The sequence below is a fragment of the Pongo abelii genome, chromosome 9 (genome assembly GCF_028885655.2).
Source record: "Pongo abelii isolate AG06213 chromosome 9, NHGRI_mPonAbe1-v2.0_pri, whole genome shotgun sequence".
Classification (NCBI taxonomy): Eukaryota; Metazoa; Chordata; class Mammalia; order Primates; family Hominidae; genus Pongo; species Pongo abelii.
Window position 1 is genome coordinate 89,012,972 of NC_071994.2, and position 8,097 is coordinate 89,021,068.

The window sequence follows — 8,097 nt, forward strand, 5'->3', positions numbered from 1 at the left end:
TAGTTGGTGTACACCCTGTGATATTATTCATAATATCCTAGGGGGTTGTTAATCCTAATATCATGGGGGTGTACACCCTGTTACATTATTCTTGATATTCTAGGGCGATCTCACTTTTAAAAGTCACAGGGGGTGTACACCTTTTGATATTATTTGTAATATCCTAAGTAGATGTTACTCTTAATGTCACAGGGGGTGTTCACCCTGTGAAATTATTTGGAATATTGTAGGGGGATATTACTCCTAATGTCGTGAAATTATGTGTAATACACTAGGAAGATCTTGCTCCTAGTGTCACAGGGGGTGTACACCCTGTGATAGTATTCACAATATACTAGTGAGATATTACTACTAATGTCACAGTGTGTGTACAGTTTGTGATATGATTGGTAATATCCTAAGGGGATGTTACTCCTGTTGTCACAGGAGTTGTATTCCCTATGATATGATTCGTAATATCCTGGAGGGATGTTACTCCTACTTCATAAAGGGTGCATTCCTTATTATACTATTCTTAATATCCTAGAAAGATGTTATCCTCATATCACAGGGGATGTACACCCTGTGATATTACTTGCAATATTCTAGGGAGATGTTACTCCTAACGTCACAGAGGGTGTACAACCTGTGAAGTTATTCATAATAGTTTTGGGGGATTATTCATAATATTTTATGGAAATGTTACTCCTAATATCACAGGCACTGTACACACCGTAATATTATTCATAATATCCTAAAGGAATGTTACTACTAATGTAACAGGTGGTGTACTTCCTGAGATATTATTCCCAGTATTCTAGGGGGATGTTACTCCTAATGTTACAGTGGCTGTTCACACTCACTCATAATATTTCAGGGAAGTGTTACTCCCAGTGTCACAGGGAAAGTACACCATGAGTGTACACCCCCTGTGATATTATTAATAATATTCTATGGTGATGTTACTCCTAATATTACATGTGCTGTTCACCATGTGTGTACAACCCTGTGCTGTTATTCGAAATATCCTATAAGGATCTTACTCCTAACATCCTAACATCACAAGGGGTATGCACCGTGTGTGTACACACCCTGTGATATTATCCATAATATCTTAGGGGGATGCTACTCCTCGTTTTATAGGGCGTGTACAACATGTGTGTACACACCCTCTGATATTATTCATAATATCCTAGCTAATGTAACAGGGGGAGTACACCAAGTGTGTATCCTAGTGGGTGTTACAGCTAATGTAACAGGGGGAGTACATCATGTGTGTACAACCCCCGTGTTATTATTCCTAATATTTAGGGGGATGATGCTCCTAATGTCACATGGAGTGTATACCATGTGTATGCACCACCTTCTGTGATATTATCATATATCCCAGGGAAATATTATGCCTAATGTCACAGGAAGTGTACAACATGTGCATAAACTGCCTTTGATATTATTTGTAATATCCTAGGTGGATGTTACTTTTAATGTCACAAAGGGTGTACAAAATGTCACAGAGGGTGTACGCCTTATGATATTATTCGTAATATCCTAGAAAGATGTTAACCCTAAGGTCACAAGGGGTGTCCACCCTTCGATATAATTTGTAATCTTAAGGTGTATACACCCACTGTGATATTATTTGTAATATCTTAGAAAGATATAACACCCTGTGTGTACACCCACTGTGATATTATTTGTAATATCCTAGGAAAATATAACTCCTAATATCATAGTGGTGTACCCCATGCATGTACACCACTGTGATATTATTCATAATATCCATGGTAATTATTACATCAAATATTACAGAGAATGTACCCCCTGTGATATTTTCATAATATCATAGGAGATATTGCTTCTAATATCAGAGTCAGTATACACCACGTATGTACACTCTGTGATATTATATCTTATATCCTAGGGAGGTATTACTCCTAATTTCACAGTGGGCATACACCCTGTGATATTATTCGTAATATCCAAGAAAGATGTTACTGCTAATATCACAGAGGGTGTATACCCAGAGATATTATTCATAATATCCTAGGGGGATGTTACTCCAAAACTCACAGGGGATGTACACCCTGTGATATTATTCATAATATCCTAGGGGGATGTTATTTTTAAAGTCACAAGGGGTATACACCCTGTGATGTTATTCATAATATCCTAGGAAGATATTATTCCTAATGTCACATGGGGTGTACACCCTGTGATATTATTCGGAATATTGTCTGGGGATGCTACTTCTAATGTTACAGGGGGTGTACACCCTGTGATATTATTCATAATATCCTAAAGGGATGTTACTTTTAATTTCAAAGTGGGTGTACACCCTTTGATATTATTCGTAATATCCTAAAGAGATATTACTTCAAATATCACATTGGGTATACACATATGGTGTACACCCTGTGATATTATTCACAATATTCTAGGGAAATATAACTTTTAATATACAGCCTCTGTAACAATAGGAGTAACATCCTCTTAGGATATTACAATAATATTACTATGTGTATACATCTACTGTGATATTATTTGTAATATCCTAGAAAAATATGACTCTAATATCACAGTGGGTGTACACACTGTGATATTATTTGTAATATCCTAGAAAAATATGACTCTAATATCACAGTGGGTGTACACACTGTGATATTATTTGTAATATCCTAGGGGGATGTTACTCCTAACGTCACAGAGTGTTAACACCACCTGTGACATTATTTGTATTATTCTAGGAAGATGATACTCCAAAAGTCATAGGTGGTGTACACCCTGTGATATTATTCATAATATTATAGGGGGATTTTACTCCTAATGTCACAGGGGTGTACACCCTGTGATATTATTCACAATATACTAGTGGGATATTACTAATAATGTCAAAATGCATGTACACCTTGTGACATTATTTGTAATATCCTAAGAGGATATTACTCCTATTGTCACAGGGAGTGTATTCCCTGTGATATTATTCGTAATATCCTAGATGGATGTTACTCCGAATTTCACAGGGTGTGTACGCCTTCTTATATTATTCATAATATCCTAAAAAGAGGTTGCTCCTCATGTCACAGGGGATGTACACCCTGCAATATTATTTGTAATATCCTAGGGAGATGTTAATTTAATGTCACAGAGGATGTACACCCTGTGAAATTATTCGTAATAGTTTTGTGGGATGGTACTGCTAATGTCACACGGGCTGTATACACAGTAATATTACTTGTAATATCCTATAGAAATGTTACTGTTAATATTACAGGGGCTGTACACCCTGTAATATTATTCATAATATCCCAGGAGAACGTTACTACTCGTCTCACAGGAAGTGTACACCCTGTGATATTATTCGTAATAGTTTTGTGGGATGGTACTGCTACTGCCACACCGGGTGTACACACAGTGATATTACTTGTAATATCCTATAGAAATGTTACTGTTGATATTACAGGTGTTGTACATCCTCTAATATTATTCATAATATCCTAGGGAAATGTTACTGCTCATGTCACAGGAAGTGTACACCCTGTGATATTATTCATAATAGTTTTGTGGGATGGTACTGCTAATGTCACACGGGGTGTACACACAGTGATATTACTTGTAATATCCTACAGAAATGTTACTGTTAATATTACAGGGGCTGTACAACCTGTAATATTATTCATAATATCCTAGGGGAATGTTACTACTCATGTCACAGGAAGTGTACACCCTGTGATATTATTCATCATATCCTAGTGGGATGTTACTACTAATGTCACAGTGCGTGTACACCCTGTGATATTATTCGTAATATTCTAAAAGGATGTTACTACTAATGTCACAATGCATGTACACTCTCTGATATTATTCGTTATATCCTCAGGGGATGTTACTCTTAATGTCATATGGGGTGTACTCCCTGTGATATTATTCATAATATCCTAGGGGGATGTTGCTTTTAATGTCACAGGGAATGTACACTTTGTGATATTGTTCGTAATATTCTAGAAAGAAGTTACTTTTCATGTCACCCTGTGATATTGTTTGTAATATCCTAGGGGGCCATTATTCCAGTGTCACAAGTTGTGTTCACCCTGTGATGATTCTCATAATATCCCAGGGAAACGTTACTCTTAATGCCACAGGGGGTGTACACCGTGTGTTTACAGCCCTTGTGATATTATTCAAAATATCCTACAAGAATGTTACTCCTAATATTACAGGTGGGGCTCACCATGTGTGTACACCCCTGTGATATTATTTGTAGTATCTGAGAAAAATGTTACTCCTAACGTCACAGGAGGTATACACCATGTTTGTACACACCCTGTGATATCATTTATAGTATCTTTAGGGGATGTTACTCCTAATTTTACAGAATGTGTACACCATCTGTGTACACCCACTGTGGTATTATTTGCAATTTCCTAGCGGGATGTTACTCCTAATGTCTCAGAGGAAGTACACCATGTGTGTACAACCCCTGTGATATTATTCCTAAAATCCTATTGGGATGTTGCTCCTAATGTCACATGGAGTGTACAACATGTGTGTACAACTTCTGTAATATTATTTGTAACATTCTAGAAAGATGTTACTCCTCATGTCACAGGCAGTGTACACCTTGTTATAGTATTTGTTATATCCTAGGGGAATGTTACTCCTAATGTCACAGGAGGTATAGATTACGTGTGTAAACTGCCTGTGATATCATTTGTAATATACTAGGGGAAAGTTACTTTTAAAGTCACAAATGGTGTGCAGAATATCACAGGGGGTATGCACCTGGTGATACTATTTGAAATATCCTAAAAGGATGTTACTTCTAATGTCAAGGTGGTGTACACCTTCTTATATTATTGGTAATATCCTACAAGTTTGTTACTCCTCATATTACAGGGCGTGTACACACTGAAATTATTTGCAATAGTTTTATGAAATGTTACTCCTAGTGTCACAGTGGGTGTACACCCTGTGAAATTATTCATAACAGTTTTGGGGAATGTCACTCCTAATGTCATACGGGGTGTACACACAGTGATACTATTTGTAATATCCTATAGAAGTGTTACTCCTCATATCACAGGGGCTGTATACCCTGTAATATTATTCGTAATATCCTAGGGAGACATTACTCCTAATATCACAGAGGTGTACACCCTTTGACATTATTTGTAATATCCTAGGAAGATATTACTCCTAATATCTCACTGGGTGTATACCCTGTGATATTATTCATGATATCCTAGGGAGATGTTCCTCCTAATGTCATCAGGGGTGTACACCCTGTGACATCATTTGAAATATTCTAGGGGGATGTTACTTTTAAAGTCACAGGGAGTTTACAACCTGTGATATTATACGTAATATCCTACAAGGATGTTACTCCTAATGTCACAGGGGTGTACACTCAGTGATATTATTTGGAATATCCTAGGGGGATGTTTCTCCTAATGTCAACGGGGTTTACAGCTTGTTATACTATTCGTAATAGCCTAGGAGGATGTTACTCCTAATGTCACAGAAGGTGTACACTCCGTGATATTATTTATTATAACCTAGCAGGATGTTATTACTAATGTCACAATGCTTGTACACCCTGTGATATTATTCGTAATATCCTAAGGGAATATTACTCCTAATGTCGTAGTGGGTTTACACCTTTTTGTATTATTCGTAATATCCTAGAAAGATGTTACTCCTCATGTCACAGGGCGTGTACACCCTGTGACATTATTTGTAATATCCCAGCGGGATGATACTCCTAATGTCACAGCAGGTGTACCCCCTGTGAAATTTTTTGTAATAGTTTTGGGGGATGTTACTTTTAATGTTACACGTGGTGTACATACAGTGATATTATTCATAATAGCCTATAGAAATGTTACTCCTGATATCACTGGGGCTCTACACCCTGTAATATTATTTGTAATATACTAGGGGAATGTTACTACTAATGTCACAGGGGGTGTATGCCCTGTGATATCATTCCTAATATTCTAGGGGATGTTACTCCTAATGTCACAGGGGGTGTACACACTGTGATATTATTCATAATATCATAAAGGTATGTGACTACCAATGTCATAATGCTTGTACACCTTGTGATATTATTTCTAATATTCTAGAGGGATGTTACTCCTAGTGTCGCAGGGAGTATACACCCTGTGATATTATTCATAATATCCTATGCCAGTGTTACTCCTAATGTCACAGGTGGTGTGCACCTTGTGATATTATTCGTAATATTCTGGAAAGATGTTACTCCTCATGTTCCAGTGTGTGTACACCCTGTGATATTATTCGTAATATCCTAGGGGGACCTTCCTCCTAATGTTCGAGATGGTGTAACTCCCATGATATTACTCATAATATCCGAGGTAAATGTTACTCCTAATGTCACAGGGGATGTATGCCATGTATATATACCCCCTGTGATATTATTCATAATATTCTATGGGGATGTTGTTAATATTACTGGTGGTGTTCACCGTGTGTATACACCCCCAGTGATGTCATTCATAATATCCTAGAGAGATAGAATTCCTAATATCACATTGGGTGTACCACGTGTGTGAACACCCTTGATATTATTCATAATATCCAGGGTAAATATGACTTCTAATATCACAGAGGGTGTACACCTGGAGATATTTTTCATAATATTTTAGGGAAATATGGCTTCTAATATCACAGTGGGTGTACCCCATATGTGTACACTCTGTGATAGTATTTTTCATATCCTAGAGAGCTATTACTCTTAATATCACAGTGGGTGTATACCCTGTGATATTATTCGTATTTGACCTTGCTGCCTTTTTTAACCCACACTACAAAAGGAATGGAACAGATAATAAAATAAAGAGATCAAACTGTTCTGCCATGCAACCACTGCAGGACACTTTTGATGTCCCTGTTTCTCAGGCTGTAGATGAAGGGGTTCAGCATGGGGGTGATCACCGTGTACATCACTGAGGCCACTGCGCCCTTTCTGGGAGAAGATGACACATCTGAACTGAGGTACCCTCCAACGCCTTTTCCATAAAATAAACAAACAACTGACAGGTGACGCCCACAGGTGGAAAAGGCCTTATACATCCCACCTGATGATGAAACTCTCAGCATGGAGGAAACAATTTTATAGTAAGAGAAAATGATCCCCAAGATGGGAAGAAAACCAAATATGGCGGCAAGGAAATACATGACTATGTTATTGGTGAAGGTGTCATAACATGCAAGGTGGGGGAGTTGAGAAGGGTCACAGAAGAAATTAGGAATTTCCACATCCTTGAAGCAGGTCATTTGTAAGGCAATCAAATTGTGCAGCTGGGAGTCTGAAAGACTGAGAAAAAAAAAAAAAAACCACACACACACAAAACTAGGAAGCCACAGAAACATGGGTTCATGATGGCTGAATAATATAGAGGGTGATAGATGGCTACAAACCGGTCATAGGCCATCACACTCAGGAGCATGTCTTTCTTCCATGCCTCCAAAAACAGCAAAGAGAGACATCTGAGTCAGGCAGCCTGCATAGGAGATGACTCTGCTGTGAGATTGGATGTCCACAATCATCTTGGGGACTGTGGTGGAGGTGAAACCAATGTCAGCCAAGGACAGGTTGGAAAGGAAGAAGTACATGGGGGTGTGGAGGTGGAAGTCAGAGCTGACGGCCAAGATAATGAGCAGCTTCTCCAGCACCATGACCAGGTACATGGACAGGAACAGCCCAGCGAGGGCCAGCTGCAGTTTTGGATTCTCTGAGAGTTCTAGGAGGAAGAATTTTGAGACATCTGTTAGATTCTGTGGGTCTGTATAGTTTGGACATATATATATATTTACTGTTGCAAGATTTAATAGAGTGAAGACAGAGCTCCCATACAAAGGGAGGGGATCCAAAACATACAAAGGGAGGGGATCCAAAGAGGGTAGCCATTGCCAGCTCGAATGCCTGGGTTTATATCCGGATCATTTTCCCTCCCGCTATGCTCTCAGGCCATAGATGATTGGCTATTCCTTTACCTCCTGTTTTTGCCTAATTAGCATTTTAGTGAGCTGTCTTATTGGTCGAGTGTGAGCTAAGTTGCAAGCCCAATGTTTAAAGGTGGATGCAGTCACCTTCCG

General features: G+C 38.4%; 1 pseudogene; it reads right to left on the reverse strand.

Annotated features, from left to right (window-relative positions):
• Window positions 1-1,900: 1,900 nt before the first annotated feature.
• On the reverse strand, window positions 1,901-7,689 carry LOC134762104 (olfactory receptor 7E24-like; annotated as a pseudogene).
• Window positions 7,690-8,097: the final 408 nt, after the last annotated feature.